Source organism: Cyrtonyx montezumae, unplaced genomic scaffold, assembly GCF_038088225.1.
Source record: "Cyrtonyx montezumae isolate F1298 unplaced genomic scaffold, pur_monq_1.0 scaffold_3, whole genome shotgun sequence".
In the NCBI taxonomy this organism is placed as follows: domain Eukaryota; kingdom Metazoa; phylum Chordata; class Aves; order Galliformes; family Odontophoridae; genus Cyrtonyx; species Cyrtonyx montezumae.
The window spans coordinates 135,467,778-135,493,611 of NW_027072034.1; the positions used below are offsets into that span (position 1 = coordinate 135,467,778).

At 37.0% G+C, this 25,834-nt stretch overlaps 1 protein-coding gene across 1 annotated transcript in view; it reads left to right on the forward strand.

Moving 5' to 3' along the window:
* FOXP2 (forkhead box P2) overlaps positions 1-25,834 on the forward strand; it is a 404,432-nt gene that overhangs the window by 59,341 nt on the left and 319,257 nt on the right. The window contains exon 2 of the mRNA XM_065743467.1: positions 7,362-7,508. The gene's annotated coding sequence lies outside the window, so the exon portion shown is untranslated. The remainder of the gene's footprint in view (positions 1-7,361; positions 7,509-25,834) is intronic.

The following is a 25,834-nucleotide window of genomic DNA, read 5'->3' on the forward strand; positions in this document are numbered from 1 at the left end:
TTTTTTTGCAAAGGTTGGAAGTTTAACTCTTCGAGGAACTAGATATCATTTTTATTGGGATATTAATTCTGCTAGGTGCTAATCTCATCAAGATTTGCAGACGTTTTCCTTCATAGGCCATTCTGATTTGTAGCTTTTTCTTTTCACAGCAGTATTAAATACCAAACCTCCTCTGATATGGAAGTTCATTAGAGATATGTCTTTGATGGCAGCCCTTTCAGAGCTTCAGTTTCAAATACCTTGATGTAAAGCTTAAGAAGCCATTGTGTTGTAAGCCCTCCTTGATGTGTCTTATTTAGATCTGCATAGTAAATCAAGGAAAGTAAATAACAAGGCAGCAGATGGAAGCATGGAGATAAGGCCAGTGAACAATTGTATTTGTATTTTGTTATGATGTTGACAGGAGCTAAAATTCACTAATCTAGTTCAACTGATCTGCATTTCAAAGAAATCTCATTTAGCAGCAACTTGAAGGTTTGGAGGATAAAGTTCTTTTATTGCAGCTTTTATTGCATTCTTTGCTAATTTATCTGGTCAAGATTTAGCCTTGCTTACTTAAAGCAGCAAGCATGTTACAAGGAGTCTTAAATACTACGAAAGCATTAATGTCTAGACTATGAACTGAAGGTAATTACATATCCAGCAGTGAATAGGGTACGCTTAGGAAATACTGTTGTCCAAACAGAATTGCGAGAGAAATGCAGATAAGGTATTTCTCCGCTGCCTAGTTTCTGTAAGTGTTTTTCTTCTTTTTTTTTTTAATTGTGGGGAAAATGAATAAATACATAGAAAAATCTAAAATTATTAAGTAAGAAAAAAATGTCTTGAACTTTGAATTCAGTCATAGAATGTTTGATTGCTCTTTTGCAAACTGATAGCTGAAATTAAGGTTTGCTTACTCTTGTCTGTTAAATAAAACTATTAAAAATGGATAGTAACTTAGAATGATGGTCTGCAATTGTTTTTGTTTGTATTGCTTTTGTGTATATAAACGATACAGTGTGAATGCTGTAGACTTTGAATCGGATAAACCAGAGGTGTCATCTGGAAAAAAGTGATAAATGCATTGTCCAAATCAAATATAATTAAAACAGAGTGATACAGAGTAGAATTTATTGTTCCTTTTCAATGTCTGTGAAATCATTTATCTTAAAGCTAAAGAACTTCCATTAAAAATAAAAACTAATCAGAGTGATATAAGTATTAACAATAGGATAATTGATCTCAAGTATGCACATATCTATGTATAGATGCAATGATAATGTGGCAAAGCATGCCAGCTCTGTATGTGCATGTCCACTCTTACAATGAGACCCAGTTCCCTAAGACACACGAATCAAAAAAAGCTGTTTCTCTATTTCAGTGCTACCATCCTAGGTACCTGGGATTACTGTGATGGAGCACACACCTATACCTGTACCCTGAGGACTGTGCTTCTGTCTTATTTGTAGTGCAGATTGTCGCAGTTTGTAGCGTATCTCTGTAGCCTGCAGAGGAGTGAAAGGGGAGGCAGCAGGGGATGGCATGCTGGGGAGGCTGCAGCTGTGCCTGATACTTTTTTAAGCTGATGGAGTCCATAGGCTAGTTAAGTCATCTTGTAATAAATGCTTCTTCAATAATAGTGTGGGTTTAAAAGATCTTTTGGTTCCTTTTTGCTTATTTCTATACCTCTGAATATGCTCACATGGTTGTTTGTGGGTCTGTAAACTAACATCTGTCAAGTGGAGAACAGCATTTGCTCTGCTACAGTTCTTAATCTAGGCTGGTTCTGTGGTGGGGCTGACCATGCTCCAGCAACACCTGCATTGTCACAGCTAGGTAAGCAGTGCTAGAAATGGGGAGCTGAAACACCCAATTTGCTTGTCTACCTCTAGAAGAAGTGCTGAATATACCGCCAAACACAGGGTGAGCTTGACAGCAATACCTGTCTCCCACACTCCTGCTGTGCTGTCCCACCTTCATTCCTGGTCATGCTCTATCTGGCATCAGCAGGGATATCTCAGTTTTGGTCAAAAGTAGATCACTTTTTTTGTTTTCACATAATTTAGCTCCCTGACCTGTCTCACCTTGCAGTTTTGCAAATGTACAGGTCAGCACAAGGAAGGAGTGGGAGTGTGCAGCTGGAGCTGAAGAGGAAGGTGAGGGAAGCTAGGGCTGCTTCGGCCAGTTTAGATTGGCTCAAGTTGTCCTGCAGCTGCATCCTGCCTGGAAATCTTGCCATTATTCCCCAGAACCACCTAATGCTCAGTGTGCATAAAATGATCTGAGTGATGCAAATAGTGATTAGTTAAAAAAAAAAAAAAAGTGACTTGTGCTACTTTGTGAGGTATGTACCAACCTATATAATGAATACAATAAAGTAGAACTCTCCAGGAAAACTCTGCAGTATGTCTGAATGCTTAATTGCATTCTTGTCTACCACTTAATTATACGCTGTGGTCCACCAAAGCTCGGAAGGTAAATTTTGGATTTGAAGATAGCACAAGGAGATCTTCCTGCTTACAGGTCCACAAGAGTAAGTTCCTTCAGGCATGCTGCTGCTCGCGTGTTTGGATTAGGCCTCCCCTGTTTTGTGTAACAATTCAAATCACCCTCTCCTCAGATAAATACCTACTCCTACTGCCTGGCTTGTTCCCAGTGTTTAGCAGTCCTTGTCTGTTTTTCAAACATCATGCCCTTGTACCTTTTCAGCATCGCTGACCCTTGTTCCATCCAGTCCGAGCCCTTCCTGTGTCTCGGCATTGCCTCTGGTGACGAGGAGGCATCCTGGCTGTCACAGAGTGCTGCCTCTTGTACTGCTGTCCCTTCTGGCTCCCACCAAGAGGATAAACTGTACATACTGTACTACGGGGTGGGGGAGAGAAATTGTGGCAGAAGGGAGACTGGGGGGCAGAAGAAAGAGGAAAAAAGAAAGGATTAAAAAAGAAGCTGAATGAAGGTTGTATGGAATTTCTCACGTTCTTCCTCTACAGAAACCTTCTATGCCATTCTCCTGGTTTAAGATTGCCACAATGGTGTGGAAATAGTTTGTAAATAAGTGATGTTCTCAGGTGGTCAGGATCAAAACTACTTGGGAATGAGGTGGGGTGAGAATTGAAACTCAGATTTCACCTATATCCCTGTCAGTGCCAGCAGTGACTGCAGAGCCCTAGCTTGGAATGTCATGTGCGATGTTTCATTTCTAGAGTCACAGCTATCTGCTTGGCATTTGTATCCGTAGATCCTGCTATGTATCCCTATGTGGAATGGCACCCCACAACTGAAATGAGATGGGCAGGCAAAGCTGGAAGGAATATCAGAGAAAGTAGGTGACATGTTTCCCACTGGGGACTGCTGAAGAAAGACACTCCCAGTTGTATTTGCCACAAGATCTCCTTCAGAATCCTTCAGAAGGATGCTACTGTCTGTTTAACCTCCCCAAGCTCAGATGTCAGCTTAACAACCCTTCACCCTATTTCATCTGATTGTCCCAAAGCCAGCGTTGTATCTTTGTTGCCACATTGTCTGGTCTAGCTACTTTAGCCTTTGTCTTTTATCATTTATTTCATGTGGAGTATTTACATTGGCAGCTAGCCATATGAGGAGTTATTTAGACAAGTCTTACCTTATGATTCAGATTCAGGTTGTGTACTTCTGGTCAGTTTATATTAAGACTACTCTACAAGGGAGAAATGTGGAGTATTTCTCTATTTTAGTCTGTCCAAATTCATACGAGAGGAGTATACACCTAACGAAAGGACACAATTATAACAATTTAATTAGTGCCTTTAGGTCCTGCGAAAAATGTGTAGCAGTGTGCAGGGAATGTTTTTTATTATCTTAATGGCAATGATGCATGGATTCTAGTATTAGGAGACTTTACACGTAGATAGATCGTTTCTCTCGTTTCACTGCTTAAGAGAAAAGAAGTGATGCTAGCTCTGTGGATTTCTGAAATACTGCTGTTTTGATCACAGCATATTAATCTCCTTTGATTACAGACAAACCAGGCAGCTTCCTTTAGTTTAACAGCATAATATTTAGGGAAGTTTGAAGTATAATACCATTTTTTTTTTTAACTCTTCACATCGTGATTAATCTCTTGTTTACTCCTTTCGCTGTTTCCAGATTAGGACAATTATACCATAGATTAGCTCAAAGGGGCCTTTCTGCAGATGTGTTTGTTTCTTTTTGCTGCTGTATTTTAATACATCATTCTTAACAGAGGCTTCAAAACGAGCTGGCTAAACAGTGATTGTTTTTGTGAGATAAGTTTCCTGGGTGAAGGCTTTTAGATAAACAACATGGTAAAGACACGTGACTGAAATAGTACATTAGGTTGACTATGCAACTATATAATAAATATTATTCAGTCTTAAACCTGTGCTTGTTTATACGACAGGGTGTCAGCCCAGATCCTGCATTAGTCTTTTTTTTAGTTTCGCCCAATGGGCTATAGTTATTGAAAGTAAAAGTGTAGAATGCTTACTTACAAAAATGGATCATTATAGCTTATTTAGTCAGAGGTCTGGGCCATTGGATGTTTCTTATAAATAATACACAGTCCTTAGGTAATTAAGAATATTGTTTGTAAGTTTTTAAGTAATTTCTTCACTAGGACTTTTTTTTTCTATGAAATATTCTGTAAAAAGTACCAGCTAGTCATGGGACAGAGATTTTAACAATGCTTATGTGAGATGGCTTTGTAATGCATCTGTGGCTTTATCGATGGCCGAAGAAGTCCTGTAGCAGTAATGCTAGTAAGATCACATTACCCTATGTAACTTCTGCTTTGTCTTACGCAACTTATGGAAATAGTATTGTTTGTGCTCAAGTTTTGCTTGTAATACCCAAAATAAACAATATGTGTCTGTAATCCCATAGGTTACTTGAGTCACTGGGTTATTCAGAAATTCAAAGCACAAGTTAAGAAATTCTTTGTGTAAAAATATCTTTCTGTAAGTAGATTTCTTTCAGGGGTATAATAGAATTAGGGAATATAAGGAATTAATTTTTAAAGCAAGTGTAACTGCTCATCTAACCTTAAGAAATAGTAGTATAACAAATGGGTAGGGGAAGAAAAGCATTCTTTACCCAGTTTTTGGGTAAATGTTGAATCCCAGAACTTGCAATTGAAGGAATTGCATATCAGCTGTCAATGAATATCAATGGTTGCAATTTTTTCTGCACTGAGGAACTTAGTGATGCACCTTTGCTTTGTACACATCAGACACAATTTTGTCAGGCTGACCCTGCTGCTGTCTGTCACACAGCAACAAACCGTAATGGGATATTTGTGAGAAGGTTCAACCATCCTGCCACCATCTGCCTCTGATATCGTGCGGCTACATAATAAAATAGGAGGCATTATTTTTGGAGCTGCTCTAATATTACAGTGTTGTGCAAGATGTCAAGCAGATCCTGAATTCCTTTTGATCTGGATGAGTTAGAATTATATCCTTCTGTTTATGTTCTAAACAGAGCAGTTGGACAAAGGGTAGAGTAGGAAGGTGACTTAAATTGCTGTTGTAGTCCTATGGGTCTTTGGTCATTAGCATGCTGTACACTGAGTTTTATTCCTCTTCTGTGAAGCCATTTGAGCTGCAGAAGCAAATCACAGCAGCTTCTTACTTCATAGAGTGTGGAAGCGATGAGGGGGTGTAGATATATATCAAAGTATGCTTAGTGTTCTCAAACTGAAAGAAAAAAAGCAGCAGTAATTCAGATTCCTCATTGTAAGGTCTAGGAAGAAGATGAATAAATAGATCTGTGCAGAGATTTTGATGAAGATAAATTGTTGTGAGAGACATTAGGGCATTAATTTTTACATTTTTCAATGGATACTTTAGTTGCATACTGTGGTCTGAACAAAGTTATTTTTGTCTCGCTATGTTTTTGTGCTAGTGTAGTCTGCTGCTTCGTATAACATGCCAATGCACAAATCTCCATATAGGGATACTGAGTTCACAAGCAGTAAGATCTATGTCTAGCAGGACAACTATTTTCTTTCGGTGTATCTGATGGGTATGGGTAGAATTTTAAGACAGGTTATTCTCAAAAGTGGCAGGCTATTCTGTGACAGCGAAATGTGTTCCTGATGACAGTCATTCACTTTCTACTGGATCAGAAGACTTCCCTGAAGGAATTTTAATTGATCTGCACTTACCCAAAATAAAGCAAAAACACTGCTGTATCCTAGAGATAAAAGCGAAAAAAAGAAGAGCTGCTGGAGTACAAAGTATATGATTTTAAATGTTTGCTTTGAGATGAAACTTGAGGCCTGTAGATGTTAAGGAACTGCATTTATATGTGTTGAACTGGATGGGTACACATGGATGAAGTTGTAGCTACGAGCACAGGGAACTGTGGAAAACCTTCACAAGCAGAACCTTGCTGTGGAGCAGTGAAGCTTCTCTTTTAAGGATACCTTCACTCTCCCCTTTGACTTCTCTTTGCATCAGCAGCATTCTTGAAAGAAGTCAGTAGATCTGTTACCTACTTTGGGGAGAAGTTATTGCCATTCTGTTCTGAATCTAAGAGGCAAGGAATGGATGATGTCTGTGCAGTCTCTCAATTTTCTTAAGGCTTTTGTGGTCTTCTATCATATAATCTCTGAAGTTGTGTATTTTCTGGTCTGGATAGCTGTGGTATACTGAATTGTTCCTCATATGATGTCTGCTGTAACCAGTGGATCATGTGTGTTTTCTTTGAACCTTTTCTAACTGCTTCTGGTTTGTTGTGCTCTATTCTCTTTGAGGCAACACAGCTGAGCAGGCTTTTCAAGATGGAGCTTGTTACAGTGGAAAATAGTGTTTTGCTTTGTTCTTTTTCCTTCCTCAGTAATTTTTAATGTTTAATATACTATATTGGCTCTGGCAGAGGGGTGAGTTACATTTTCATGGAGGTATCCATTGTAAAACCAAAGTCTCACTTTCTGAGACGCAGGGAGATGTTTTGTTCAGCAGAAGATTCATATTGGAATTTTTGCTGGTAATGAATGACTAAAATGGTTTCCAGTAAATCTGTGTACCCCTAATTGTTGAGAGCCTGTGTAAGCCCTGCCAGAAGTATGCAAGACTTCAGTGTTGCCAAACAAATGATAATAGGAAGTCATATTTCATTTTGTGGACGTACACTTTTTAAAGTAATTCTGTTATTATAAATCCTAGGTGTGGAGTAGGCTACTACTCCAGGGTGCTTGATATAAAGAAGGATGTAAAGCATGAGATTTCTTAATAGGTGTACAGTGCATGCATATAAGAATGTGGTCCCAAAGATGTACTGACGCGTTTCAAAAAGTGACTGTAATACTTCGTTATAAAACAGAATACAAAAGCATGTACTTACCATACTCCTTTCCTTTTTTTTTCTTTTACCTGTAGATACCTGTAAGTGAAAGCTAAGGACTTTTTGTCCTTATCTGCAGTAGAAGTGAAAGACGCTTCTAGAAGGAGGACCAGTTTGAGCAAAGAGGAAAAGACTATTTCATCCTACAACCCAGCAAGGTGACTAAGTGACTCCAAAGAAATGTAAGTGATTTATAGTGGGGCTGTGGTTGTGACTGTTTCTACTGGGGAATCATGTGCTCACCAAGGAGGAATATAGCACCATGTCACTGAAATTTATTGCCTATAGATGTAAATTATGGTTTAAATTTGCAAAGCTTTCAGAAAATACGTACTTCTTGTATGTTTTCGTGATGGTAAGCAGTTCTACAATTTTTTTTTCACATACGAAAATTGTTATTGGAAAATGAATTGTTGAAAGAGTCAAAAGAACGGTTTTCAACCATTTTTGACTGATCTAGATCTAGGTTAATTTAGATACGTAAGGACACTACATCCCAGTTAGTCATCCTGTAGTCTTCTAACACTCCGTAGAGAAGCAAGCATCTGCAGAGGCCAGCCCATCTCGTCCTAAAAGTAATGCCAAGAGGATTTTGTTCAAGTCCTTCAATAGCTTGTGTCTCTCTGTTGACAGCTTAGCTTTAGCCAGAGTATTCAGTGAACACTTTAACCTGTTACAGCTGTGTAAGAAGCACTTCCAGCTTCTTTTCCCATCCCTGTATTGCTGTTCACCCTCAGCATGTGTAGCTGTTTACATGGCTATGTGACAAATAAATTTGGAGAGTGGAGCTGGCTGAAAATAACCAATTCTTTGTATGGTTTTGTTTTCAGCTGGATTTATCCCAGCCTTCTCATGTATGGCTGTCCAAGGGCTGTGACTGGTACAAAGGGAAACAAGGATGGAAATTAGCAGCCAGAAGTGTGGGGGAGGACACGATAGCTTCTTTTGGCAGCTGCTCTGGTTTTTGCAGCTTAAATTGCTTGGTGAGCTCTAGTCGCAGGCCTTGTAGATGTTTTTAGTGCTGTGCCATTTTTAAGAGTGGAAACATTTGAGCTAGCCTTACTTATTTCAAATGAGGAACTTCTGTTTTTTGTTTATTTCATGAAGTGATAATGCAGGATTTTTTACATCTTCTATGAGTTAAATTTCAAATCTCTGAAACTAGAAAATGGTCTCAAATGGTAAATAATTAAATAGATGTCATATAGTAGTTTATATTATAAGTGTGACACAGTACAGTCCACATATACATACATAATTTCTGAATCTCCAAAATGCTAGCCTGATATTGTATAATGCTGAGCATAATCTATGAGTGGATGATATTGTATGATTATTAGTTGGACAAACTTAAACACTGTTTTCCTGAACAGTAAAATATATAACATTTTATTCTTATATAATAAGACAATAGAGACAGCAGCAGCAGCATGAAGTTTAGCAAAGGAAAATGCTAGGTGCTAAACCTGGGGTGGAGCAGTGCTGGACACGAGAGCAGGATGGGGGACAAATGATGACTGGAGAGCAGCTCAGTGGGAAGGGACCTGGAGGTTGCTGGTGACAGCATGCTCAACATGAGCCACTAGTGTGACCTGGCTGCCAAGTGGCAAACCACTTTGTGGGGTGCATTTCACACAGCACAGCCAGCTGGTCAGAATTGATGATTCTCCCACTATATTTAGTGTTAGTGTAACCTCACCAACACTGCATAGTTCTGTGTAGTTCTGTGCACACAGGTTTTTTATACTGTGGGCTCCAGCTTCTTAAAGATGTTCAGATGCTTGAAAGTGCGTAGAGGAGGGGAGTAGAGCTGGTAACAGGGCTGGAAGACATTTCCAGTGAGGGGCAGAGGATGCTTGTGATACCCAGTGGGAAGAAGATGAGGCTGAGTGATGACCTCATTACTATCTACAACTCCTGAGGAGAAGCACAGAGGGAGGTGCAGGTGCATTGGTGGCAGATTGTCACAGTCTTCACCAGAAGGGTCAGGTGGGGCATTAGGAAAAATTTCTTTAATGTGAAGACGTTCCAACTCTGGAAAATGCTTCCTGGTGAGGTAGTTGATGCCTCTTGCCTGTTAATGTTCAAGAGGCATTTAGACCATGCTCTCAATAATGTACTTTGACTTTTGGTTTGCCCTGGAGAGGTCAGGTAGTTGGACTCAATCGTCTTTGAATGTTCCTTCCAATGAACTCCGTTCATGTCCAATGATGGGGTGACTGGCAATGGATAAACTTTGAATACATGTACATAAAATTCCATTTGAGCATAAAAAGATACTTCCTTTCCTCGGGAGTGGTCAAATAGTGGAACAGGCAGCTGAAAGAGGCTCTGGAGATTCCATGAAACTGTGAAATCTCCATCCTTGGAGATACTCAAAACCCAGTAGAATATGGTAGTGAGCAGTCTGTTCTACCTGACTCCAAGCAAGGATTTAAACCATCTCCTGAGGTTCCTTCCAACCTTAGCTATTGTGTGATTCTGAGAATAATCATAGGTAAGCACAATCATACAGGGAATGGCTATTTTGTTTTGTGATCTTCATTTTTTTTGGTCTTTTTCTGGTTTTGATTTATTTAGTTAGTCAGTTTAGGGTTTTACTGAACTTCTGGTAAAAGATGAGAGATTGTATAAGTCGAGAGCTTTCTGAAATGTGTTAAATTATATTTAAAGACTTGTGAGTGTAACTAAGAAAATCAGACTGAAGTCTGTGAAAGTTTTTTTAGCTGTGAATTAGTGCCACAATTAGAAGGACAGTCATATGCTATGGACTTAAGGTATTTTAAAATTGAAACTTCTTCATTTAATGCATGAAACAGAAGATAACATTTTTAATATACTTTTATGTTTGGGGTTAAAGAAAAAAAGAGACAAAAGTAGGGAGAAAGCTTTGGAGAAGAGATCCAGTAGTCCACAACAGAATTCTCTATCTTCCTGAAGTCTAGCCAGATATAATGAGGAAAAAAGAACTATTTCTTTAAATTTATGTTTTCTTAAATTTCAGCTTGAATTAGTTCTGCAGACGTTTTCTGTCCACAGTTTTGCTGTAGGCTGAGTATCTTTGCAAAGGCTTCTGTGAGAAGGATATATCGTTTCTGAGAATGAGGAAAAATTCAGCTCTAAAAAAAGGTCTAAGAACTCTTTCCTTTGCTTTTGAGCAAAGGCTTGAAGTTTAAGCGTGAAGCTTCAATAGTTTATAAGATGTGCTTTTGCTTTGCCCGTGAACGTCTGTCCTTATTGCAGTGAATTATAAGCTTTTGCAAACTGATGCTTACTCATATTCAGAAGAAGCATATTACTTTGTCAGCATATTCTCAAAATATTCCCTTGTGTATTCTTAAGCTTCCATAAATGATCGAGGCTGCCCTGACATGGAGATCAAACACTCTGTGACATGCACAGATCCTTGTTATTTTTGCAAGAAGATCCTTGTTTTTATGTTTTTTGTGTGATAGTTCACTTTGACTTTTATGCTTTTAGTGAATTCTTATTTTGAAGTGAATTAGCTTATTTTGCCCTGTACTCTTTGAGAATGATATCAGGAGCGTGGTTAATCTCTTATTACTTTAGCCATGTAGGAAGCTAGGTGTTGTAAGACTAAGCAGTAGACTTCTCTAAGCAATGAAGGAAGGTGGGCACTTCCAGAGGAGGACTCATCCAGCCTTGTTTTATGTCCATCTTAAGATAAGATGAATAGCCTTTTAAGATGTGTGTTTATTGTCACTGGCAATAGGAGAAAACTAAGGTGACCAGCAAAAATTCAGACATTACACTTTCTATTAAATGTTAAGGTAGATCAATTCCATCTCTTGGGATGGAATGTGAGAATTAAGAGGTGCAGTGTTATAACTGACATTGACAAAAACATCCTACATGAGTAAACCAAATTGTTTCTGAAATTATGTTTTTTTTTTTTTTGTGGTTGCATTGTTACATTCAAGCTTATCAAGAGAAATCTTTCCATATTGCTTAGGCATTGTATGCAGGCATTAAGATAATGCACTTTAAATGCCATTTTAATATTAGCTATGAAATATCAATAGATTTTTAGTTTGGTTTAGGTTGAAAAATGCAAATATTTTAACTATGTTGTTACTTAATTTCTAGTACAAGTAAGATAACGAGATTCTGAAATTTAGTATTACTTACAATAAAAGATTGAATTAAAAAAACTGATGCCAGTATAACAGACAAAAACATTCTTTAAATTAGTTTTTTAATGCAAATAACTGGATGCCTAAAGTTTGCTCTAATGTCAACTAACACTGATAATATATTCTATTAAATATAATTAGGATGAAATGCTGTTTTCCATTTGTATTGAAGTGCTGCACGTTTCTTTAGTAATTCAAAGTGCTGTTTGAATTTGGCTGGTGCTAACTGCATCTCCCAGCGTGATGGTAATGTATGAAGAGTTTTTGTGTTCATGCATCAGGGCTGTATATGAGGAGAACTTCCTTGAATTGGAGGAGTCAAATGGTCTAAAGGAATGTACAAAGTTCTCATTTGTTTTTTGGTTGGGATATTGGCATACGGAAAAGAAATTCTGATATAATTGGTCTTTAGATGTTTTTTTGAAGCCAACTGCTGTATAATGTAATGACCTTGGACAGCTACATTTACCTGTGTCATTTTGTATGTGTTTTTAACATCACTGTTAAGAAACTACAAAGAACAGCAGCTTACCCTTCAGAGATGGTCTTTGCATTGTGCTTGTCCTCTTGTGGGAGAAATTCACTTGTTTGCTTACAGTAAGCAGTAATAATGTGCTGGCATTTGTGGATGGATGATCGATTAACCTCATTGGAGTGTGTTAAATTTTTATTCCATTTTTAATTTTTTTTGTGTTCCTTTTTGTATGTTGAACTTTTCTTTCATTTTATTCCTATCTTTTTAATGGAAAAAGGTAATTCCTAATTCCTTGAATCTTCATAGAGCCTGAAAGAAGGGAGTTTTGTTTTTTTTTAAATAAAAATTGGACAAATGAAAGTGCTCAGAGATGATAGAGAACCTCACGTTAAAAATTATATATTTTCTTTAATTTATGTGCTCTAAATAATGTTTGAGCATGTGTGTCCCTTAGAAATACTGTCATATCTATGGTTTCTGGCCATGGTTATTACTGAGACTGACAAACTGGCCCTCTATATATTTGATGCAAGTTTTATAGGCTTGACTTTTTTTTTTCCCATCGTTGTATGATTGTCTGTCTTTATTAAGAGTTGAATTTGTAAAATTCCTTTCCTTCTTCCTCTTTAAGAATGTTTAGTTTCGTGATAATATATAAAATCCATAAAAATCTATGAAAAAGATTGTAGTTTTGAGAAAATGAGGTAGATAGTTCAGCCAAGGTGCCACTAAAGTCTGTTTGAGCAGTGAAGAACTGTGTGTATTTGTGTTGAGGTATAAGTTTAATGTTGTGATTGACATTTTGTTCCATATGCATTATAGTGTTCAGATTGAGTAGATCCTATATGCTTATAATGTTTGAGTCCTGTGAATGAAATTGTGTGTAGAAACCTGATCATTATCCTTTAAAAAAACCTCACTGACGACTGCAAGGAAAGTAATGCAGCAAGTAGCATTCAGCACAAACATGTAAACCAGTGGGTATTTTATTAATAGCAGAAAATACCTGGGTTCTGTCCCATTTGATACAGGTAATAAAAAAGCGTCCCATCATTTTGTTAGCCTGACTCAAAATTTAAAGGCAGCCTGAAGTTTAAATAAGGAAAAAGGAAGGATGTTTTCATTGTTACAGGCATTTTTAGAAAGTGTAACTACCTCCTGATAGTTGTTCTGTTACTGCATAGTGCCTCCTGTTTCCTCTGAAAACCCAAAGCAGGCAAGATAGTCAAGATAACTTTTTACCAGTATGTCTTTATTTCTATGGCTTATATTCTTCAGTTGTTTCTTCAGCTCTCTCACCTCCACTATTTTTTGGATGGTTTGACTCCTGTCTCACTTGGTTGAGAACATCAGTTAATTGGATAACATGACCATTCTAATTGTCAGCTTTTTAAATTTTCTGTTTTGTGAGAGATGGAATCATATTACTTTAATTTGAAGTATCTTTCATGGGACACAGGGAAGTGAAAGAAGAAGGTAAACTAAATAAGGATCCCAGGCAAGCAGGCACCTTTTGCTGAAATGATGTTACGAACTGGTGTCATCCTGAGTGCAGCTGCAGTTTCATAGTGTTGAGCTGTTCAGGGATTGGAAAAGGTACAAAGCATGTATTTGTAATGGGACACAATAACTCTTCATATAAGCTCAGTAAATGTTTTTGTAGGATTACTACCTGTTGGTAAACAGCTGCAGTGTTATGCCTCAGAGGTAGAGGCATTTCAGTGGTAATGAAGGGATTCTTATATAGTTAAAAGAGCATGGTGATATCCTTGGGGGGCTTATGCTGTGGCATATATGGTAATAGCACTCTACATTTCATCTGAAGATTTCAAGTAATTTCATAGAAAACATTAATTATTACTGTAACTTCTTTAGAGTAGTGCTCAGACTACTTAAATCATTAGTTGGATTGAAGGCAAGAATAATGTTGCCAGTATACTACAGAGATGATAGAATTATTTTGCTACACACAGATAATTCAGGAGGATTCTGTCATACAGATGATGATTTATGTTTTGGACACTGAGATGTTAATATGTGGAACATGGGTGTCCAACCTTTTGGCTTGCCTGGGCTGCTTGAATGAGAGGCCACATACAATATATAATATAAAAGTGTTGTTGCTTATATACATTAACTATGTTTTTTAATGTTTTTTATTAAAACATAAAAAAAGGACAACAAAAACAGAACTAGTAGGTATTTGACTTCGTTTTTGTGAAACTAATGCATTGATCTGTTTTGATAAAAGTGATTGCGATTCTTAATGAGTTCTCAGGGTTCTCAGTGCTTCACCCTTGAAAGTAACTGTTCACAAACGTATGTAATGCCAAAAAGTGATGACATGAATGAGGCATCATTATGAAATGAGGACTTAGGACATTCTGGTAAAGCAATGTGGTCAGATTTTTCTTTGAGTATCTGATTGCCGTATGAATATTCACAGGTAATGTTTCTGTGTCAACTGAAAACGGAGTAGCACATATCCCCTCAAATTGATGATATTTTCAGCAATCTTGAAACCTTTTCTCAAATTGTCCCCACGTGACAGCCTGAAACAAGTCTTATCTGAGGCATCAGGAATTGTCTGTCTAATGGCAGCAGTGGTTGACTCAGGCTTCTGTATCTCTGTATCTCCTCAGGTTCTGTCGTTTAAGTTAGGTTCACTGTCTGAGCAGTGTAGGGATTATGGCCATTCCTTGGTGTTGTTCTGTTATGCAGATGTTGCTTTAGATCTTTTGGTACGAGAAGAATTAATTTCAGATATCTGGACTGAATGCTGTTGTCACTTGGAACCGTGCAGCATGATGTGCTCTGTAATAATTGTGCAAACACAGAGCAGTTGAAACTTGGCCGATTCATAACAATTTCATAATTTCTGAGCTGATGTGTGTATTATGTCAGAGAAACGACATATTTTTTATGTCTTAAAGCCACATGTTAAGACCATCAACGCTGGGTATGCTAAACACAAACAGCTTCTCAAGGGCAAGAAAATAGTCACACAAACAGCGTAGTTGCAGAGTATGTAAAAGCAGAAACCATCTGCTGTGTTGTGATTTGATGAAAACATCCATGATAGAGACCAAAGCTAATTAAACAGTTACTCCACAGTGCAGTTTAGGGCTTTTAGAACAATTTTCTTTAGAAAATAGGTTTGGAGAGAGAAAGGTAAAAGGTGTTTTTTTTTGTTCCATCAGCACTGCCACTTTAAGTCCACATTGTCTGAAACATTGCTGATGACCATTCACTTGCCTGTTGCTGTTGATAAAGAAGTTACCAATATAAACTTGGAAGTATTCATTAATGTTTTTCTTATTCTAGACTCATATTTTGTAGCACTGAAATACAAAATTGCTTCTCTCCTCTATCTGTAGCAAATAATGAAAACATGTTAAGTTATTAAGTGACACAATTTTGGCTAAAATTGTATTTTTAAATAGAAACCTAGTATGGGTTATGCTAATAGAACCTCATTTGTAATTTAAACTGCAGCTGTTAACATTCAATAATGGAGCCATACATCAAGGAGTTTTCTGCAAAAACAGAAAAATACTAATTCTTCATCCTCAGATCTGCAAATCCAGACTGATGGGATTTTAGCCCTTCATCTTTTAGTGACAGGCAGCAGCATCAGTAGAATAAAACTAAAATGTGATCCCCTTTCTCTCCACCTCCTTCCCCTGATTTTGCTCTGACAGAGAAAAAAACCACAGTTTTAGCTGGTATCTTTCCTTGAGGGGAAAAATGGTCTGTTACCAAGCCTTTTTAGGGAGAGGGGGCTCTTTGGAGCAGCTTTCTTTTGATTCTTATGGTGCATCTTGTTCCTGTATTTTTACAAGTTACGATAAATGATTTCTGAAACAGTTATTGAGAGCAGAATCAAGGTCATCAACCTTTCCCCAAGAAGTCATTATCTCTCAGTTCTTGTTTCTGATGAAAATGTTGAACATGGGGGAGATGGGCTACAGATGAACTATTTGAAACACTGCAGTCTCATGTGAGGAATTCCCACCATATGTTAGCAAACAATTGCTTCTTTTTTTTTATTTTTTGATTTATTTTTACAAAAGTCAGTGACTAATCAAATTTTTCTAGATGAATTTAGTGTGTGCATGTTACGCTTTATCATTCCAAATCCCCCATTATGCGTACGTTACTGTAAAGTCCTCTAAAATTCATGATGAAATAGAAGCCTTTGGGATATTTTGAAAACCTGCTGTGTCTTTGGAGAAATTTGGTTTTAAGCCCTACAGCTAAATGCCTAGAGGTTTTCCACTGTCTGAAAATGAGTTGAGCCTAGTGCTGGAGTTGGCTTGAGAAGTTGAGCCTCTGTATATGGCCGCAAATACTCAAGTATCTGATAAGTAGGTGTCTGTCTAAGCAAAATAATTCTTTACACCTCTTCTCTGGAAAACAAAAATAAGGTAGTCTGTATCTGGAGCATAAAATGGTTATCATTCTAGTATTAATTGGTTTAGGGAGTATCTCCATTTGTCTTTTAGCTCAGAAATTTGCTCCACAAATGAACCCAAACCATGCAGTTGTGCAAAATGAAGTGTCTAAAAGACCATGTCAAATGGGTGTAAAGCACTTGGCTGTAGAAGTTCTATTTTAAGCTTCAAGTCTAATGTCCTGTCTACTAATCCAGACATTCTTATTTAAATAAGATATACCTCTGGCCATTCTTGTCATAAAAAAATAGGTCTGTTTAAAAGAAAAAAAAATCTGTAAGTAGCATAGTGTACCACTTTGGCTCAGATAGTGGATTAGTGCCTGTAACATAAAGGTCTCTTCTACAGTTAAACTGTTTACAAATACTTTGTATGTATTCACTTGACATTTTGTGCGTTTAAAGTTGTACTGAAGAAGAATTTTTTTTTATCTGGTCTCCTTTCCTTAAAAATATATTTTTAAGTGATATTTTGAAATTTTGATCTTGCCTTTCTGTTCTCATTTCTAAGGGAAACTTAAAACAAGCCTCTTAAGGAAGAGAATTAAATGACCTGTGAAGGGGAACTCCTTTTCAACTCCAGTGTCTACGTTTATATGATAAATGAAGTAATTGTGAACTCACTGCTTGTTTATCAATAGAAGATAGGGAAAAAAAAAGGCTAATATCAAAAGCAAGAAATTGTCTTTTCATTTGAATAATCTGTCGTCTTTTGTATTGCAGCTCATTAGGGTGTGTGAACGTGTATATGTATTAACTTCTGATGTGTGTGTAATAAAATGTTGAATTTAGTTTGGAACTCAGTAAAGAGTATTGCTGATAGCAACAGACCTCGTTGAGGTACCTCCACTGGGCAGGGCATCTGTTTTAGTATGTACTACTCTCCAAGATTTTTGCAAGGTGAAGTATTTAATCTGCTTTTCTGAATAGAGTCTCACTGCTTTCTGTTCAGGTTTCTATTCTTGTGTATTTCTAATGTTTCTCTCTCCTAATCAGTGTTTATGAATGAGATTGCTGTATGATGGCACCTGTAATTCTTCACGGGCACTTAACTAATTTTTGAGGCCTTACCTATCAAAGCCTTTGATCCATAATTTCAAATGCTCCACATTTTTCCATTATTTTTAAAATGGTGATACTGACTCAAACAGCGAGGAAATTTGTACTATTTTGCACTTGCAAGTGAAACTGGATAACACAGGACTTATTGAAATAAGCAGTAGGAATTATATACAAAAGAAGCTAAGGAGAAAAAGATCTAGTAGCAATCTGAAGAGAACAATTTTAGACTGGTTGAACTGCAGGAAGGCACTAGTTATGAAATGCCTATTAACTCTCAGTGCTATTGGGCCAGTCACAATAGAGTGAGGTCAGTAAGTGTTTTAAATATTTACTGATTTATTTGGTAGGAGAGTTACGGTACACAGAAAATGTGATTGCTTCCAAGGCTCACTGTAAACACATGGTTTTCTTCAAAACTTGTAAGCCACTGACATATAGCTGTAGAAGCTACCCTAAACATTCAGATTGTCATCATGTTGAAACGTTGATGTGGTGAGACACTGCTGTGGTGAGAAACAGGTTGCTCAGAGTGGTTGTGGTGGGTGTGCCCTCCCTGGAGGTGTTCAGGACCAGGCTGCATGGGGCTGTAAGCAACATGGTCTGGAGGGAGGTGGCCTTGCCTGTTGCAGGGGGGTTGGAACTAGATGATCTTAAAGGTCCATTCCAACCCAAACAGTTCTATGACTTTGTGAATTTCAAATGTATAAAGAAAAGAAAAAAGAAGTGTTTGTACTTTTACTTAGTTGCTCAAGAGCATCTATAGCACTGATAATTGACTTAATGCTTCATTCACTCTTGAAGAAAACATCAGGTATCCTTTATGGTGGAACAAGGACAATTCCTTTCCTAGGCTGCAAGAAACACCAAAAGCCCAAAGTAGGAAATTCTGAAAGGAGAAGGACCTTTGCCTTTCAAGTTCACATATTTAAGTTTGCTTTACTCTGAAAGGTTTTTCTGCTCATTCAAGATGTATCTGGACTTGACTTATCTGACAGGAGAAGGGATACCAAATGATGTAAGTTCATCATGAAATTGTTAAATCAGAAAATGAGCAGGGGGCACACTATCCTGAAGATTTGAAGTCTGGAGATAATGCACTCGTTAGCTGAACACTTCTTAAGTGTGACCTTTATGTTGACAATTATTTTTGGGTAAGTATTAAAAATACACAGAGAACCAGTTTGCTGTTGTTTTGATTTCTTGTTTCTTACTGTAACAGTGAAGCTTAGCAGCTGGTGAAATGTTACGAGCTTGTTTGCTTTACCATGCATCTTTTATTTAAAGTTATGAACAATGTACTCTGAAAGTGACTGTGGTGACTGTTCATTTCGTACATTTCCTTGAAGCTAAATGCTGATCAGGTTTAGCACCAAGGGAATACTTGCCATTATTTAGGTTGACTTGCCCAGCATGACAGAGTGCTCTTGGTTTTCCCCATGTGTATGTCTTTCATTAAATTAAATTGTTAAGTTAAAAGTATCATGTGAATAGTCCTAAATAGCCACCTGCGTTGTGGATGAAACCAAGCAAAATTACGCCTAAGAAACAGAAACATTTCAAAAAATTAGATCCTGAATGTTGGTTTAAAGGTTGTGTCCTTTGGAGGGATTTGAAGCAGTTTAGGTGCTTATGTTTCTCTAGGGACTTTGAGTACTATGAGGTTTTAAGGAAGGCTAAGTATTCCAGGAAGTTTAAGAGCTTATGGCATCGTAAATATTTAAGATGATTTAAAAGGTTATGTCCTCTTTAGTATTTGAGTTGGATTAAGTGCTTATATTGCCTTAAGGACTTTTTTTTTTTTTTTTTTTGCCCTAAAAAGAACCTATGAAATTAAATGCAAGAAACCCTATAGATGCAATGTTTGTGCTGCATTTGAGGAATGCAGAATTCTGGGTTTCACTATGAGCATTAACTTTGCCACACTGCATATTCATCAAAGTTTGACAGAGCAATGGAGAATATCTAGGAAATAGCTGGGTGGGAAATCCAGTGGTTTTTAATAGCTTCGCAGCCATTGAGATATGGTTGTTCTGTGATTATTTGATAAAATAGATCAAATAGATGATCAGGTTAGAATGAGATCTTGGAAATGCAAGGAACCAATCTCGTCCCAGAATGTAAAGATAGTCTTTAATTCAGAACTCAACAAAATAGCCATTTAGTGTCATTTTGTAGTTTTGCTGATATTTTATATCAAATAATACAGAATAATGTGGACGTTAGACTTCCAGGTCTCAGTAGCTTCTTTTCAAATATTTAAGTCAATTATGTATTTATTCTGTCTTCTGAGATGCCTAGCCTAAACTCTTTATTAAAGTGTGTTTGCAGTAAGCAGCTTTCTGAAGTTTCTGTATGTTGTAAGTATATTCCAAAAAAAGTAATTTTCTATTCTAATAAGAACCAAGCACATCTATTTCTCAGTGCATAAAGAGCAAATTATCATCATTCATTGAACATGTTCTGTGAAACCTCAGATCACTAGGCATCAGTCCAAAGTCCCATTTTTCTCATGGATCTCTAGTACAGCATTAATGTTGCTCAGTTACTATGACATAATTATGATAGCTGTATGTATGTATTGCTACTGAAAACAGCTCGTGTGAGTGGCATTCATGACAGCCATCTGGGCAGTGTCCCATGGGTCCATGGGGAAGACATACAATTATCTCTGAGATGATTGTGTGGTATGAATACTCCATTCTGGCAGAAGGAACCTTGGCAGAGACACTCTCCTCCTCCATGGTGACATTCCTGCCAAAAACTGCTTGCACAACATGGAGTACACCTTGACAGCAACTCCTTATCTTGCTGCCAAGGTGTAAAATGGATTTACAAGATGAGGTAGAAAAGCGATATCTACAGAAACAGGAGTTGAGGTTTATGGTAACCTGAAGCCATCATGACTGAGTAAGCACTGCATTGCCTGTATTCAGCAATAGAAGTTGAGGGAAGTTGAGTGTATCAAATAGATATCATACCCTCAGATAGATGGCTGTTGCTATCCCAGCAAGCTGGAATAGTGTCAGTTATGTCCCATCACAGCAGTGTTCTTAGTACTGGTGGTAGTTCTGGCTCATTTTTTGTACCAGTTTTGATTCGAAGGATGGTATGAACAGAATTGACTATCTGTGACCCTCTGATAGATAACACAATGCAAAGATTAGAAAATTGTAGTGGAGAAAGGTGGACTAGAAGAAAAAAGGATATATTTAAAAACACGGGTCTAAGTGCAGTATACAGTTTTGTGGTTTTTGTGTTGTTGTCGTGCAGTCAAATTATCTTTTAAACTGGATTTTGCATAATTGTGAGCTCAGCTGCTTCAGAATTTACTTACAGTAACTCCTCAAAATTATTGAAATATTTTGCATGACTGCACATCTTTAATTATTTTTAATTTCCCTTTGCCTTAATTTGGAATTTTAACAGGTCCTGTAATCAAAAAATTGCAGTATCTACGTGTTTAGAAAGAGGACAAATATATGTCTGCTGTTTAAAAATACTAATAGGAGACAGAAATTTATTATTAAAAATGTGGAGACTTTTCTGATATAAGCGTTTTCTAGTTTCAAATTCAGTGAATAATAATGATATCGAGAAAATTTACACAATTTTACTTTTTTTGTATGTAATAGTACAAAATGAAAAACTTTACGAGTCTTTCTGAAGTTCATCTAGTTTTTCTCCAACATAATTTTTCTGTATTATTCTCAATTTTAATGCCATCCTCCATGAAGTTAGTTGTTCTTTCCAGATGAGTGAGAATTTTGCATGTTATATAGTTCTACTACTTCACCATACAAATTATGAAAGAAAACACAGTGAACCACACCAGAGTTGACCACTGTTGAGCCCCATTGTTAATACTCTTCTTTTATTACCAGTGTACACATAAAATTTTTGATCATGTTCTTTATTTGCCTTGAAATAGTTCATGTAGTCCTTGTTTCTTTATGGGAAAGTTCTTTGAGACACTGTCAAGTCTCACTGAGGTCGAAATATGTCACGTTCTGCTTCATTCCTATTCACAAAGTATTCCTCTGTTGAAGGAGAAATCAAATTGGCTTGTCAGGTTTTGCTTCTGATAGACCTACGTTGACAGGTATTTATTTCATTGCTGTAGAAAAGACAGAACTCTTGTTGGTCTTGTTTTTCTAAAGAATTTTCCAAGACCTGAAATTAATTGGGCAGGTATGTCATTCATTGTTTCCTCTTTTTTTACTTTTTTAAGGCAGGCACTGGATTTTTACCTTCTAATTATTATGGAACTTCAGTTGTTCTCGAAAATTTCTGAAAAATTGGTAATGGCTGTGAGGGGTTTTCAGTTGATTAGTTAGTGTCTCTTGCATTACGGTTTACTGTCCTATTTGTTGAAACAGTGCAACTTCTTGTGGGTCTGCAGCATAGAAATCTTAGTCACTGGATTGATGTGCCTTAAAAAATAACTTTTCAAAAACAAATATTAAGTCTTACAGTGTCACTGGCTCACTTCTAAGATTAACCTTAGAGGTAGCTTTAAAAGACAAGCCAGCAAAATTTCAGTGTAGTCAGACATTGGAAGTGTGGAGTTGGACATTCTTCAACTGGCTACATGTCACAAGCCATTATCATGTTACATTGCCTAAGTATGAGCTTGATGGCACTTAAACGATTAATGACAGCATCCAACTTTCTGAAGTGTCTTCTGATATGTGTTTTTCCTTTTGTTACTGCTGTTATCAGATTGCATTTGTCTTCTGTATCAAAGGCTAAGCGAAATAGATTTGTCAGTGTGTCTTCTGTGAATAGTCTGATCAGCTCTTCACTGAATTTTCCTATTACTCTTTAGGTATATGAACATTGCTTTCTTGCTACTAATTCAAGTTTTGAAAGTTATATTTCACTTTCTGTTTTTGCCCTTTTGACATTGTCCCTGTATGGTCATGTTTTTCTCTCACACATACTTGCATTCATGGATTTGTACTCTTCTTAAGTTGGAGGTCCTTGAAGAGTTTGTGATTTAACCTTTTTTGACATTGACTTAGTTTGCCCTTATGCCTTAAATGTTATTCCTTTATGGAGCTGCCAGCTCTCTTGAACTCTTTCTTCCCTTCAAGTTACCTTTCAGAGGATCTTGGCAACCAGTTCATTTATCTAAGTCCTCTTCTGTAATCTCCATTGACTTTATTTCCCTCTTCTCCCTCCTCCCTTCCTTCTATATAAATGGGAATTCTCTCATGTTATGGTTACTTTCAACCAAGTTGCCCTCAATTTTCAGATTTTTATTGAGTTCTCACAGGTTGAAGTAAAATACAAAGCATCTTTTCTCTGAGTGTTTCCTCTGTTTCTATACTGAAAAATGGTTGCAAACACATTTCTGGATAGCCTGTGCTCTGCTGTCTCCTTTTGTAAAAAATAAAAAATAAAAATAAAAAAGATCAAATGGTTACGGTTTCTTGTTCTTGCTGTATCTGATATTTGCTTATATACTCCTTGCTCACAAAATATTTGTGAATTTATTATTATTATTTTTATTATTATTTGGAGAAACAGAGTATACTGTGTGGCAAAGAAATGTCCTGGCTGTATGTGTAGCCAAATCTCATTACAGCAAAGATATGGATTTATCTTTTTATACTGAGCTGGTAGATAGACTAAATTTCAGCTTAGGTTTCTTGTGGCCACGTCTGAAAAAACCCTTTAGGAAAATTAGAGATGGTGCCAGAAGCAATTAGGAGAGTGATTTAAGAGCTTGAAAATTGCCTTGCAGTGAAATATTTAAGGACATCAGTCTGTTTATCAAAAAAGATATTTCGGAAGTGACTTAATTACAACACATCGTCACAGAAAGAAAAATATCTTGTACTCCGAAGAACATTTTAAACTATTGCAGAAAAAAACGTAATGTAAAACAATTGTTTTAGCTAGAACAGAATTTATTCTGTAATCAACTGTATTTGAGATCAATAATAAGGTAACTGCCTGCAGTTTTATATTCTGTGGTATTATAGGAAGTCACACTTGATGATCTAATGGTTAATTCTGACCTTATGTTCTCTTTAATCTGTGAATCTTTTCAACTTCAGCTGTTCTTCTGCAAAACACATGGCCCTCTTCTTGACAACTTTGACAGCCTGCAGAAGAGAAATACGCTTGAACTGGGAGGGACTTGTAGGATAAGATAAAAAATGAGCAGTAGTGGTGAGTTTTCCTTTTGAACTAACTGTGGTTCTTTACAGGGGATCTAATTTCTAAGGGCATTTTCTAAATTTGTGACTGGTTTCCATTTTCTTATTCCAGGTGAGGGGTCCCTTCCAGAAACCATTAGTCTTGGTGGTTGTTCATAAATTCTTTGATTTTACAGTTAACTCTTTTCTGGCTAAGATATGTTGTTCATTTGGCTAGCTTCTGGTTGTCTTTGTTGATTTTTGTTGTTTTTACGTTTCCTAAAAATACAGAAAGATGATACTTCAGGGCTTGGTATCTGGAATGCAGAGACCATTAGTGAATTCCGTTATCATAACTCATAATGAAAGTTAGGAGTTGCCTCTTTCTGGTTCTTGTCTTTTAAAGTATTAAAATGTTGACTTACTGGACATAGTTCTGATTCACGTAACATTTACCCCCACAGCTTTTCAAAAGCTAAGGATGACCCATTGTGTTGTTTTTATTTATTTACAGAAATCCTAGAATTTGATGAAATGCAACATACTTGTTAGGAGATTGCAAACACTCTCAGCACAACTATTCTAATTGGGAAGCCCTCAAACAATGACAAATTATAGTATAAACACTTTTTCACTTTTTCATCTTTGTGACATCTAGGTATGTAAGAGTGGCAACAGCAGTGATATATTCAAAAAAGCTGATAAACTCTCTATACCTTGAAAACGTTGCATCCCTGCTCTTAAGCACATCACTAGTACAGTGCTTTTGTTCACAACAATTTGAATATATCATACCTCTTTTAGGATTATTTTCAACAAACCTGCCTCCTGATTTTGCTCTAGTAGGTCCTGACATTTGCTTGCCTTATTGGTAAAAGGACAGTTAGGCTAAGAAGTGTTCTTCTTTGTGCATTTGATAAAAGTGTAGCAATTTAGCTTTGTTATCTCTATTGTTTTTTTTTTTTCTTAACAAACTTTTGTTAAACCTCCCAGGGTGAGGTTTTCTCATTACGCTATGAGTATACTTTAGATTTTGTTGCTTTTTATATGGAATGCTTTTAAAAACCCATGAATGTACTTATATACTTTTTGCCATCTCACTGAAAAGATCAACAAGGAGAAACAGTGCTACTGCATTTTTTAATTCCAGGTTAATCTCAGTTTCTGCATTGCACATATTGCTTGCATTTGCTCAATTTACTGTGAGACCACATCCTTCTCAGTGTCGTTATGTTAGTCACTGTCAGGTTTGTGGTCTGCTCTTTGGCGTTTGTAGAAGTCATGTTAACACAGAAGCTTGACCAGAATTGTCTTACCACAGAGATTGTTTAGACAACAACAACAAAAAAAAGTTGTGTTTTAGAAATAGCAGACATGTCCATGCTTGCTGTAAGTAAGGCACATGTTGAAGAAACAAGGAGGATTCTTGCCTGTGCTGAAGCAGTACCCTATCTCTTATTGAGTTCCAAAATGACATTAAATCATCAAGACACCCATTCTGTAGCATCTTTAGAAGCTCAGTGACACAGGTTCCCACAGTGCTAATCAAGAGGAAAAAGAAAAAGGAAAGGAATATAACATGATATGGGTGCTACTTCACTTACAGCAGTGGCATAAAACATGTTGAGTACTTGGAGTTTGATCTCCCTTAGTGCCATTGCATCGTACATTTTTCTTAATCCATGAATTTAATGGTTTTGTTCTCCAGCTCTCTTGTGGGATCATCTCTTTGGGAAACTGTAATTACATTAGCTTCATATAGTCCCATAGTAGCTTGGAGGTGCTGTGCCTTACTTCAGTCAGTCCAGTTGCTGTTCCTCTTCGTGTCAAGGGAAATGACGTAGAATGTCTTTTTGACTGTGCAGCTTGAGTGTTGCAGTATCGCTAAAGTAAAGATCTGGTACCAGGAACATCATTCAGGTATTCAACTTTCTGATGTGCTTGTCAAAAATTCAATGACTGCTGCTGATTTAAGAAGTCCCTATAGATGAGTAACTAACTGGAGATCTAGGCACAGTGTTTTATTCTAATTCTTAACTCTCACTGAAGCTTATGAAATGGCTTTGCCTGGTCCATCCTGTCCATACGACTAAGATAATGACTTTCCTTTTCTCTCTTTTCAAACTCCTTCTGGATCCTGTTCAAAATTCTTTATTTTTTGGGCCCGCAGCGTCTCGCATCAGTTCAGGATTACATTTGGATGGTACGAGCATCTGCACTT